The sequence below is a fragment of the Aulonocara sp. 'chitande type north' Nkhata Bay genome, linkage group LG3, assembly GCF_057382095.1.
Source record: "Aulonocara sp. 'chitande type north' Nkhata Bay isolate Kocher_YH1m ecotype deep benthic linkage group LG3, A_spYH_male_GT1.1, whole genome shotgun sequence".
NCBI lineage: Eukaryota > Metazoa > Chordata > Actinopteri > Cichliformes > Cichlidae > Aulonocara > Aulonocara sp. 'chitande type north' Nkhata Bay.
The window spans coordinates 7,048,126-7,060,743 of NC_141346.1; the positions used below are offsets into that span (position 1 = coordinate 7,048,126).

Here is a 12,618-nt window from a genome sequence, read left to right on the forward strand (position 1 = left end):
GGTTGGTTTAAATGGACTCACTGTATTGGTGCATGGGTGTGGGGCGTGTCTCATGGGTGTGGTAAATGTGGTTGCACTCACTTGTACACAGCACCTGATGTTGATGAGCAGAAAGGTAGGGTGAGCACGAGGCAAAACTTTCTGTTGACCGCAACATGTCGTAACATACCGCAACTTGAGCACAATTTGAATGATTTGATATATTTGACTGTAACTTGATGGTGTTTGTATATTTATGCACTAATTGCTGCCATAGACCAGTTTGGAGTTTTTGACATAGTAGCTGGTGCATTTATTTGTAAGTTGCAGTTATTTGCTTGTGCAGTCTGTGCGTTTGTTTGACGGTTGATCCCATGTGCTGATTTATAGTTTGGACAGTTGCATGTGTAAATAAAGAAGCAAATGATACAGAAGTGTTTGTGCGTTAATTGTTGCGCGTCATCGGTGTCCTTATGTTTAGCCTGCCGCGGCCATTGGTTGGAGTAGCCGCAACACTAGGTGTAAACAGCAGTAAATACTAAATATTGAATATTGTTGTGCAGCACGCAGGACAGACAGCGCACAATGTGCTTTGAAGTAGTAGCCAAGAAAGGTGTAATTTAAGTCTACGAACAGTGAACACCCGTGTGCACACCTGTGTGGATCAGCGCGCTTGTATTCAAATGGTTTCCACATGTAATGGTCTGCAAGAGGATGTAGAGAGCCATAGCCCCGTCCCCCAGGGCATGAAGCAGGCATGGAGGAGATCCAGGCCCCAGACATCCAGAGGCCCCAGAGTGTGAGAGCCCAAGGAGGACCACCGGAGGGGCATCAGTGCATGGGAAGGGCTGAGGATCCCCAGACGAGGGGTCACCCAGTAGCCACCGAGTAGAAGCTAGAGGGGGCTGCACCGGCGTGCCCACCGGCTCTGCCGGCAGCCAGCTGTGCCAGAGTGAACCGAGCCAGAGGCCCGAGGGCCCCCGCGCCCCGGAAGAGGCCTGACCGAGCAACAGGCGCCAGGCCCCGCCAAGTAGCCACCGGGAGTGAGCTGTGCTGTGATGTTTTCGACCCTCTGTTCCCTGAGCTCTGGTAGTTTGTTTTATTTTATTTTTTTTTTGGTTTTGTAAACCATTTCTTTTGGACTGTTCCTTGCGCTCCTGTGCCTTTTGTGAATATTTTATTTGGACTTGTTTTTGTTATTCACATTTCACACATACAGTCTGCCCCTGCTAGACTGTGACAGTTCAAAGGTGGAAAACAGACACTGATGAAGGGGGGGAAAAAGTGATGTGAGTGAGAGCGATAAATAATATATACAATCAGTGAAAAGATTTTTCACTGAGATTTAAAAACTGTCTAGTGTTTGTTTGAGTTTGGGAACTGAAGAGGAGTTTGTGCCCGGAAACGGCTAATGATGTCAGACTTAAAAGGTGGATTGGTATTACTTCTGCTGCTTCTACAGCTGATACTGTGGTTTCTTGTCCTCTCAGACCAGCAGGTGAAGGTGAAGGAAGGGTCATAGTCTGTCATCCTGTCCTGCAAAACAACACCTGATCTGCCTGAGGACACCATAGTGGAGTCGACTCACTCTGACCGAGAACTTATTGTGGTCCATGTGTATTCAAACAACAGTGACCACCTTAAAAAACAGGACGACCTTTACTGTGGTCGCACAAAGATGAACGAAGACCTGCTGAGAACCGGAGACCTCAGTCTGACCCTGAAATACCCCACAGATGGAGACAGTGGAGGATACATCTGCACCATCTACAGGGACAAAGACATCCTGAGACAGAAAGTAGTGCGGCAACATGTGTTCCTGTCAGGTGGCTGTCAGTGGCTCAGATTACCTTCAACATTCAAAGGTCAGAGGTCATAATTTATTTATTTATTTTTTTGTTTCTCCACAGAATGATTTCCACCCTGGGCCACAGCTGTTCTGCTTCTTCTTGTTCTTGTGGTTTCTGGAGGTCTCATATATTATTTCCGGCACTATTTCATGTCAGGTGAGTGTCTCCTCCTACACTACCCATAATGCCGATGGTCAGCAGGTGTCCTCTGGTGGCTCCTTGACTGTGGCTCACACAAACTTGTTCCAGAAGCTGAAAGAGTTGAGAGTTACAAACAGCTGATACAGAGAGCTGAAGAGAAACTTCCAGGTTTGTTCCAGAAGTCAGAAAACCTCCTTCAGACTCAGTCATTGATCAGTGAAACAGCTCCACAACATGACTTTACTAAACAGTGTGTGTGCTTCACTGCAGTGATCTGACACAGAGGCTGCATGTGGACAAGCTGTTCTTCTTCTGTGGTGGTAAACAGCAGCTGACATGGAAACATGTGCTGACAGTAAATGTTGCAGCAGCTTCAGTAAATGTTCCTCCTTGAGATGTGCTCAGTCATGTGGTGGAGAGCTTCAGATGTTCAGACACACGAGATCTTCATGGTTTCTGTGCTGATGTGTGTGAGACATGGCCGACTGTGGAGGCTCAGTCTGTCTGTGCTTCTGCTCTTCATCCAACATGTCTGCAGCACTTTACAGGACGCTGCAGACTAGTTACCAAAGAACGAGTCAGGAACACATCAGGAACAAACTGAGGCTACGTTCACACTGCAGATCTTGATGCTCAATTCCGATTTTTTTTTTGATCAAATCCGTTTTTTTTTTTTTTTTTTTTTTTTTTTTGTCTGCTCGTTCACACTACAAATAAAATGCGACCGCAAACGAGCTCTAGTGTGAACGCTCAAAGCGGCAAAAGAAGACGTCACACACAACGTGCTCTGTTTAGACCCAGAGCAAACAGTATTGTATGACTGATGGCCCTTAATATAAAGACTTCGGACTTCACGTTTCCCAATTTTTGCTTTAAGTTATTTTGTTATTTACATAATAATGTAGATAACCTAATAATGATCCTTATTGCTGTTTTAGAGAGGAGCGGTGCTTCAAATGATAGTTGCAGATTTCTGTCAGAATCTGCAGATTATGCAGTACAAATAAAATGTTCACGTTTCTCCAACGTTGTCTTCCCAGCAGTTTCACCGGATGGCCAGGAAACGTTCCTGATGTCTTATCGGGCGCTTCTCCGGCGCTGATAATTGGCGTCTGTCTTGTGTCAGTGACGTAAAAGACGGATTTAATGCGACTTGACCGTTCACACAGCAGTCGCTTTCTGAAACATCGGATATGTATCGGATTCAGGACCACATACGAAAGTGACCCAGATCGGATTTGAAAATATCGGATTTGTGCCGTTCACACTGTCACACCATGATCGGATATGGGTCGCATAGGGTCAAAAAAAATCGGATTTGATGCGCTTTTGCCTGCAGTGTGAACGTAGCCTGAGACACAATCTGACTGAGACTAGAAGACAAGGAGGGACAGGGAGGTCATGTGACCATCACAGCTGCTGCTGATGTCATCATGCTGTGCTTTGTCCTCAAAGGTCACAAGGTCGAGGTGGATTCAGGGGTGGAGTCTGTCCTGCTGTCCTGCAAAACCACAGTTTGCCTGCCTAAAGATGCTAAAGTGGAGTGGATGGATAGCGGTCACAGGACAGTTCAAGAACAGTTCTGTCCAGCCTACAGAACAGGACCAGTTTTACATAAATCGGACAAAGATGCAGAGAAACCTGCTAAAAACTCGCAACCTCAGTCTGACCCTGAAACACCCCACAGACTGGGACACAAAGACCTACACCTGCACCGTCTACAGCAGGGAGGGAAATATCTGACGTGCTCTTCTTGGTATGAACTCATACTGCTGCTCACACCTCGAAGTTCCACCTTATCAACACAGCCACAGAAGTAAGAACATCTCTATCTTCCATCATACTAACCTTCTATGAATCCTTTACAGATACAGTTATTTTATTGTATTTTTTGCCAAATTCCTATAATGCATGCCAATTGTCTAAATGCAATACAGGCTAGAAAGTAGGCTGGATTTGCATGTAGGCAATCCTTTCTTAGTGGCCTTTCCAATAAAATAAGTGGCCCTCCCAGAAAGTACAGGGTGCTTGTGCCTTATTCACAGGCCGCATTATAAAGTGTTACCAATACATTACCCCATCTGAGTCACCCTCATCACAGAAACCTCTCTGTGATCACCACAGTCTAGGGTGGACATGAAGGATCTGCTTAGATCATTGTTCTCTTTGTCCTGTTTCCTTTAAGGAGACCAGCATGTTTGATAATACAATTTACTGGACAGTGTTGCATTTATCTTTTTCCTTATTCGGCTTCAGTATAACAATTAATTATAAATCAAGGAAATTTTGATACTGCTTAAAGCCTTAGGACACTTCTATAATGAAATTACAATAAAGATAAAAAGTCTCAAATAGTTTCTAATCAAAATAAATAAGAATTCAGTCTATTGCTGATCTTTCTCATCACTCTGCTTGTAATGTATGTTTGCACTGATTGCTGATCACGCCTCAGTATTGGCCTCCGTCAGAAGGAATGGTACTCCACAGCGATGTAGTTCAAAGAAGTTTAATGAAGGAGGTGACAGATGGCATCAACAGGATGAACAACATTGGTAGGGCGTAGCCGAATTGTAATATAGTAAAGTGTAGGTGAAGAGTGTGTGTGTTTGTGTGTGGTCATCTGTAAACAGAAAGAACACATATTCAATTCAATTCAATTTTATTTATATAACGCCAAATCACAACACAAGTCGGTCAAGGCGACTTATGTATTAATCAATATAAGTAGCACAATGCTGCGTATACAGTTTGTGGGTTTCCAACAGAATGTTATACAATTAATAATGACATAGCCACTAGATGGCACCTTAACATAAATGAATTTTCTACATTACAACTACTCAAGCAATAACCATAAAGATACATAGTTACATCCACGTACAACTACAATGCTCAACAGTAAGTTATATATGACATGAAATATGGACTGAGCCAAGGCTGCCTGTAGTAGCCCCAAAAGCTGCATCGTAGCAATAGCAACGGCACTAGCACTTAGCAAATCCAGATAAAGTTAAACAAACATCACTCTTTTCTTACAATACTCACACACAGTATTAACTCACACAGGGACGCAGGTAAATGCATTACAACTCTGAGACACCTCTCAGCCGCGCCGAACCACACTGAACGTGTTCCCAACCGGAAGTACAATACTGAGGTGCATTAGTGATGCGCGAATCATGAATGAATTGTTCAATACTCGAGAATCACTTTACTGACTCATGAATCATGAGCCCAACAAGCCCAATTGACTCACTGACTCATCCCTGTTGCTGTTAGCAGCAATGTATCTAGCTTATAATTAAAATTGTGGAGAAAAACACAACATCCAGTATCTTAACAAAAAAATTCTGCTCTGAACTGGAAGAAAAAACCCTGAGCAGAAGCTCACATCAAGAAAATAGCTCCTCGGTTAACAGTAGCATCGCTCTGCTAACATGCTAACAGCACATTTGAGCTACTCAGCCCCTCCCTCCTGTGCTGAATCATAGAGCGAACTGTCCATACCCGATCCGTACCGGAAACCCGATTGGTACCCCGCATGCGCAAATCTTACGTCATTTCCTCTCTTTGCCAACATTCAATATATTTGAATGATACGGTTAGCGCCCAGTTAGCTCCTAGCATTTCTCAACAGCTCTGCCTCCTTTTCGACTACCGGGACATTTAAACTATGGATAATCCGTATACAAACAAATTCACGCTTTTCTCCTCAACAGAGAGCGTCCCCCGATTGAACAACAGCGCCGTAAAATAAGAAGAATGGTGCCTAATGACAGAGTTAATAATACTGACTTTGTAACATGTCACATGAAGATTCAGCAGCCAGATGAAGTGTTTACTGACAGTGATAGCGGACATCATCATCACTATTCCAACAATCCTCTCCACACAGACAAGCATAAACACACTCTACTATCACTAAATCAAATTTAACACACGTTTGTAATGACGCTAATTCAGTTTACAATAGGCTTCATTCGCTCAGTCACCAGGTGGCGGTATCCTCATACACTGGGGAGTACACTGCCATTAAACGAACAGAAGAAGAAGAAAACCCCTGCACATGCGCGGTACGGATCGGGTAGACCCGATTTTTACGGTCCGACTTTGCACATGTGCAGTAAGGATCGGAGTCCTGATCTGTCACTATCTTTTAATTTTTTTGTTTTTGTCTCCATTGTATTAAATGTTTCATTATCGGAAACATTTTAAGAGATACTTGTTATACTTAACATCTTAACAGATACTCTGACCCGTAACTATGGTAAAATGCCTCGACCGGAAGTAGACACCTTTCGCGCATGCGGGGTACCGATCAGGTTTCCGGTACGGATCGGGTAGTGACACGAACGAATCACTCACTCACTCACTCACTCACTCACTCACCCCCTCCCTCCTGGCTCACAGCTTCTTCTTCTTGGTTGGCAACCAATGTTAAGGCGCATTACCGCCCCCTGGCTCACAGCTCAGTGGACATTTAGATGAGAAAATATATATTTAACACATTTAAGGAAAATACTAATAAAATAAAAATAAACAAAATAAATGTTTATTAAGCAATTTTGATAGGAAATTGCTTAATTTTAGAAATGTTTTTGCTCTATAAAATAGTTGTTTTGTGTTTTGTTTTTTTTGTGTTTTGTTTGTTTTTTAGAATCATTCATCTTAGCAGTAGGATTTACATGAAAAGAGAAACTAAGTTTGAGTGAAAATGTACATTTTTTTTTTTTTTTTTGCACTCTCTGGACAACTGACTCAATGAATCAAATGACTCAAAAAAGCCGATTCACTTTGGTGAGTGATTCATTAATACTCGATTCAGTAAAAAGAATCAAATTTACCATCACTAAGGTGCATCATGGGTAACGTAGTATAAACAAGGTGCAGTACCAAGCGGACTTTTAACACTGCTTCTCAAACACTTCCTCCTCTGTCTCTCAGTCCCCCAGGTGGAGGTGGATTCAGAGGTGGAGTCTGTCCAGCTGCTCTGCAAAGCCACACTTCCCCTGCCTGAAGATGCTAAAGTGCAGTGGATTGACAGACAAGACAGGAAGGTCCATGTGTTTCAGAACGGCTCTGACCAGCCTGAAAAACACCACAGTCGTTACAGAGACCGAACAAAGATGCATGAAGACCTGCTGAAAACTGGAGACCTCAGTCTGATGCTGACAGAGATATAAAGACCTTCACCTGCACCGTCTAAAACAGGGAGGGACACATCCTGCTGAAGAAACAAGTGCTGCTGAAAGTCAGAGGTCAGTGCTGTAGATACAGGTCAGAGGTCATATTGTAAGTTTGACTCCTGTTATCTGTTTCCAAGTATTTCAGTCATTGTCATCAGTGCTGATCAGAAGCTGATTGAAGGTAAACATTTATTCAAATGTGTGAAGTAAGCCTGCACTCTAAAGGAGTGAAGTGCTCTCCTCAGATAATATAACACTGTGAGGCTTTACAGTATGTTGGGGCCTGATTATTCAAGATGTGTGAGGAGCAGGATTTAAAAAAGCAGATGAAGAGCAGCAAATATGGAGAAAGATGGTTTGTCTTTGTATTGTTTGTCAGCACTCACACAGTGGATCACCTGAAGGCTTTTCAGGGAGCTTTTATTGCAACATCATTCAGAGAGGATGCTTCTGTTTGTGTGTCTGAATTTTGGAGATATTATGCAAATGAAACAAAGCAGTCCTACATATTTAAGCCCCACGCCCCCGGTACCGGGGGCAAAAAGGAGGAGATCACGTTTAATCGGTTATAACGCCGGTTGAGAAATATAAGTCCAGACATGTGTGGTATCCACAGAAACTTCTGAATCTCAGCTAAAATGTCATATAAACCATTTCTACAACCACCAAACACACCGAAAACAACCCGTGATTAAACGAGCAGTTACGTAAATGCGCAAAAGTCCACTAAACAAATAAAACCGAACCAGAAATTCTCCAGACTTCATGTAACCGGCTAAAGACAGGCTGGTTAGCTTCCAAGGCTATCACTGACTCCACACACCAAGTTTCACCACGATCAGACCAAAATTCACTGAATGAGCCGCAAAAGAACACAAAAACACACAGCGACAGAGATTTGCTTACCGTCCCGCTTTCCTCTGTTATTTTTGCCGGTAGCGGGTAGCCACATGATTAACAGTAGTTACCATGCCTACCTAGCCGTTTTCCGTCAACAACCTCCATTTTAGACCCACCTACAGACACGTGACTGGACAGACGCCACATGGAGTAAATTTGGGCCCACAGCTCACGTTGTGTTTGTTGTCCTCTCAGTCTGTGAGGTGGAGGAGAGGGCAGAGTCTGTCCAGCTGCCCCTCAAAACCACAAAAAACTTGGCTGAAGATGCTGAAGTCGTGTGGATGGACAGTGATTATAACACCCACCTTTGTACAAACTCATTGGACAAGCCTGACAGACATCACCAGGTTTACAGAGACCGAACGAAGATGAATGAAGACCTGCTGAAAACTGGAGACCTCAGTCTGACCCTGAAACACCCCACAGAGAGAGACAGTGGAGAGTATGGATGTGTGGTCTACAGCAAGAAGATCAACAGACACAAAACTGTGCTGCTGAAAGTCAAAGGTATCTGCTTGTTTGATCGTTCATTGATTTAATTGATCGTGTGTGTGTGTGTGTGTGTGTGTGTGTGTGTCTCTGACTGTGTTGTGTCTCCTCTGCAGGGAGAGTTCAGGTCCAGGATCAAACAGGGGACATCAGGAACAGAAGCAGCTCCATTGATCCGACTCCTCTGATGGCTGATCAATCAGTTTGATCTGTGTGTTCTTTGATTATTGATCAGTGATGTCAGAGTGGAGTCAGTGTGATGTTGTTGTTGTGTGTTTGAGACTTTTAGTGTCCATGAAGGTCTCTGCTGCCGTAGATCCTCTGAACTGTGACAGAGGTCTCACTCTGGAGGAAACTCTCAGCACTTTCCAGCAGCTCCTCCATCATGGAGGACATTCCCTCACTGTAACAGGTGGAGGAGAGAGGAGAGGAAGCACAGGTGGATCCTCTGAGGAAGAGGAGCGTTCCTACAAACCACATGATCACATGACCAGAGGACAAGCATGTGCAGAAACACATTAAAGTCAGCCTGTAAACTCATGAGTTTTTCTGCTGTAAATGGAGCCGTGTTGTATTTTCTTTAGAACAAAGCTGAGCACAGTAAGGACTGAGATGAAGACATGAGAACAGATGAAGTTAGTTTGGTCTTCATGATGCTGACTCTGACTGAGGTGACGAGTGGATGCTAACAGTTTCTGTTTCCTTGATGGAGATCTCTCATCTTCTCCACATCCTGACGTCAAACATCTGCACCTGGTTTGGGAACAGCACCAAGCAGGACAGACGAGATCTGCAAAGGGTGGTGCGCTCGGCAGAACGCATCATTCAATCAGAGCTCCCTGACCTGCTGTCCATCTACACCAAGCGGTGCAAGTCCAAAGCTAGGAAGATTATGATGGACCTCTCCCATCCCAACAATGGACTCTTCTCACTGTTGAGGTCTGGGAAGCGCTTCCGCTCCCTTAAGGCCAAAACAGAGAGAATGAGGAGGAGCTTCTTCTCCCAGGCTATTCGGGCCCTGAACCAGGTGTAGGACTGGACTCTCCCAAACACGTCACTATAAGACTGGACTCTCACACACGTCACCACACGCACCACCACACATTTCCTATAATCCTATAATTTATAATCCTTATCTTTATAATCTCTTCTGCTATTTGCACATTCTTTACTGTAAATTCCTAAGTTAATTTGTAAATTTTTGTAGTAAATTGTAAATATTGTAAAACTTTTCTTCTGTCATTTAATGGTCGGGCATTGTACAGCTACAAGCATTTCACCCCCATGTCATACTGTGTATGGTTGTGTGTGTGTGTGTGTGACAAATAAAATTTGAATTTGAATCTCTGCTGGACATCGCCAGCGATCACGGCCGCTACAGAGCGCTGGCGGGGTGGACTCATTTCCCCAGGCCTTAAAACTACAAGGCAGCCAAAACGCTGGTGGTAAAAACACAGCCCTTTTCCACGGTTCCGCGATCCCAACTACCATCGATGAGTCGGAGTCCCCAGGAGAATCGGTGGGAGATGCCGTCGGAACTATCACCTGGATGCTGAAGCTCCTAGTACCCAGAAGAGCGATAATCCTTCGAGGCCAGCAGCAGGGAGTTGATGAGGCCAGCTCGCACTGGTGCCGATAACTGTCAGAGGAAGACATGAGTAAAGAGGAATCCAGCATCATCCATTCCTAAAAAGGACAGCGTGCTCTCTATGAGCTCGAGAGCGGTACCATCATCCAGGCCCGAGAAAGAGAGGACTTTCTCGGCCCGCTCTGCGTCGGAGAGGAAATAACACCGCAGAAGCAGCGCCTTGAGAGTGGTGTATTTCCCTTGGATGGGGGGTTCCTGGAGGAGGGTCATCACACGGCAGGTGGACAGTGGATCCAGCGAGGTTAAATGAAGACAGAAAACATATAAATCACCTTGAGCGACTGTTGTTGTGATTTGGCGATAGATAAATTGAATTGAATTGAAAAACTAAACAGCAGTGGTGTTTGTAGTGTTACTGAAGTTGGGCTAGCTGGTATGTGGAGGCTAGCTACACAGCTATGGTTAGCATAATATAAACACAGTGAAGCTGGAGGGTGAACGCTAACTCTTTTTTCCTCTAGATAAAAGCTAACGTGAGGGTTCCCAAAGGTCAGGGACAAATGTAATCGCATGGCAGGATGCTGTGAACGGATCACACTTCAGTCAGGAGAACGACTGAGCTAATCCATCCACAATACGAGGTTAGTCATTAATATACTGCTGCATGAGCTGTAGTTAAATCGTAAGGGTTTAAAAACTGAGCTTTAAAATGAACAGTGGTAATAAAAACCGAGAGAGGCCGACAGTGATCACTGACCTTTTGTAGGGGCTTGTTTAGATTACACGGAACAAGATCCAAAGCATTAAAACATGTTAAAAACACAACAGCCTTATTATAAAACTCAGAGTAGGTTGAACCTGGAAGCAGGATTCATCAGGTCATTGTTTAAAAATTGGTTATCCCACCTGCTGTGAATGTTTTAATGCAGTACAGTTGTTGTTATTATCATTATGTCACATCCTGTTTATGACAGTTAAAATAAATAACATTCATATAAGAAATAAAATTGTCTCATGTAAACTGTATGTGGTGTTAAATTGGCCTATACTACTGTGCTATAATGTTGGTCATATGGGTGGTACTTCAAGAGCCATATATTTTATGAGGTGGTACTCATTGTGAAAAGTTTGAGAAGCACTGGTCTATGTGAAACTTGATATCAGTAATAAACTAGGGTGCATCAGTCATTGATTAGTTTGACTGACTGCAAGGAAACGGACTAAGTTGAACTACTTCTAAATCGTACTGTAGTTACACTGATTTCAGATTTATATTCATGGTTTCATATTTACATGTTTCTTCTCAGTTTGTTTGTTTTTGGGCAAATTACATTTATTAAATGAACATGCTCAGAGTTGTGAAACTTCAGCTCCCACAATGCTTTGGAGGCTATCAAAAGAAAATGCATGCACGTCAACTATAAATACACACCATGAGGCGTTAGTAAGGTATCAGGGCGTAATGAACTCTTCATTTAATTATGGAACATTACTCCTGCATTAACACAAATCATCATGTAATTCATAAAAACCGATCTAAGTGGTTTCGTCGTCTTCTGAGTTAAGTCAGGCACTTATTGCTTACCTGTGTCTTACAAAGGAAACAAAGGACAGCTTGACCTGAAGACTCAAACACGTCTCAGTCATGTTCACAATAGGAGGAGGAAACACATTCAAAGTGATACAGAACATAACAAACATAATGAGATGAAAATAAAATCTGTTTGAGGTTTAAAGAATGATCAAATCTATAAATGACCAGAGTCTAGGTTGAGAAAAAAAAACTTCTTAACTGAAGTTACAGGCTGGACTCAAAAAACTTTGAGAAGGGAAAATCCACGGTCTGTATGTCCAACAATCTCAGCAGGTAAGTCAGGCTGAAACTGGCTCCTGGGAAGAAAAGAGGACAAAGAAGGCAAACGCAGAAACAGCAGACTGAACATACAGAGGTGAGTAACCACACTATAAACCACTGTAAGTCCTCTGTATTTAAAGGAGCCAGCTGTGTTCCAGCATGGTCCCTCCCCTGTGGTGTAAGGTGTGGTTAACACATGCGTAGGTTCTATACTGACACAGTGTTTTTATACGGTTGTCCACGCTTGTCCCTCCTTCCTCCGCCTCTCACTCTTACCCCACTCTTCTTACTTCTAACACTTTTCCTGTTATGTTCTTTTCCTCTTTTCACCACATCCAAACGGTCACGGTCTAACTTCCTGATGAGTCACTTAAACACTGATATTGAAAATCTAGAACAATTATTACAAAATTATTACTTATTTTTCTGTTTTAAAACTCTGATTCATTGTCAATATCGTATGATTTACTTTTAGCTCAATCAGAATGCATATATATTCTTTTTATGACTCTGTGTTCAGCACTGTTTTTTTTTTTTACTTTAATACATAAAAACTGAAGAAACAAACAAAGTTATGTAAATGGTAAATGGCCTGCATTTGTATAGCGCTTTTCTAGTCCATAGGACCCC

At 43.2% G+C, this 12,618-nt stretch overlaps 1 pseudogene across 1 annotated transcript in view; it reads left to right on the forward strand.

The window, feature by feature from the left end:
- Positions 1-8,753, forward strand: part of LOC147333726 (uncharacterized) — a 43,095-nt pseudogene extending 34,342 nt beyond the window's left edge. The window contains exons 4-10 of the transcript XR_015125664.1: positions 1,470-1,582; positions 1,637-1,805; positions 1,890-1,985; positions 3,426-3,714; positions 6,861-7,228; positions 8,252-8,563; positions 8,662-8,753. The product of XR_015125664.1 is annotated as an uncharacterized LOC147333726 (transcript). The remainder of the gene's footprint in view (positions 1-1,469; positions 1,583-1,636; positions 1,806-1,889; positions 1,986-3,425; positions 3,715-6,860; positions 7,229-8,251; positions 8,564-8,661) is intronic.
- The last annotated feature ends 3,865 nt before the right edge of the window (positions 8,754-12,618 follow it).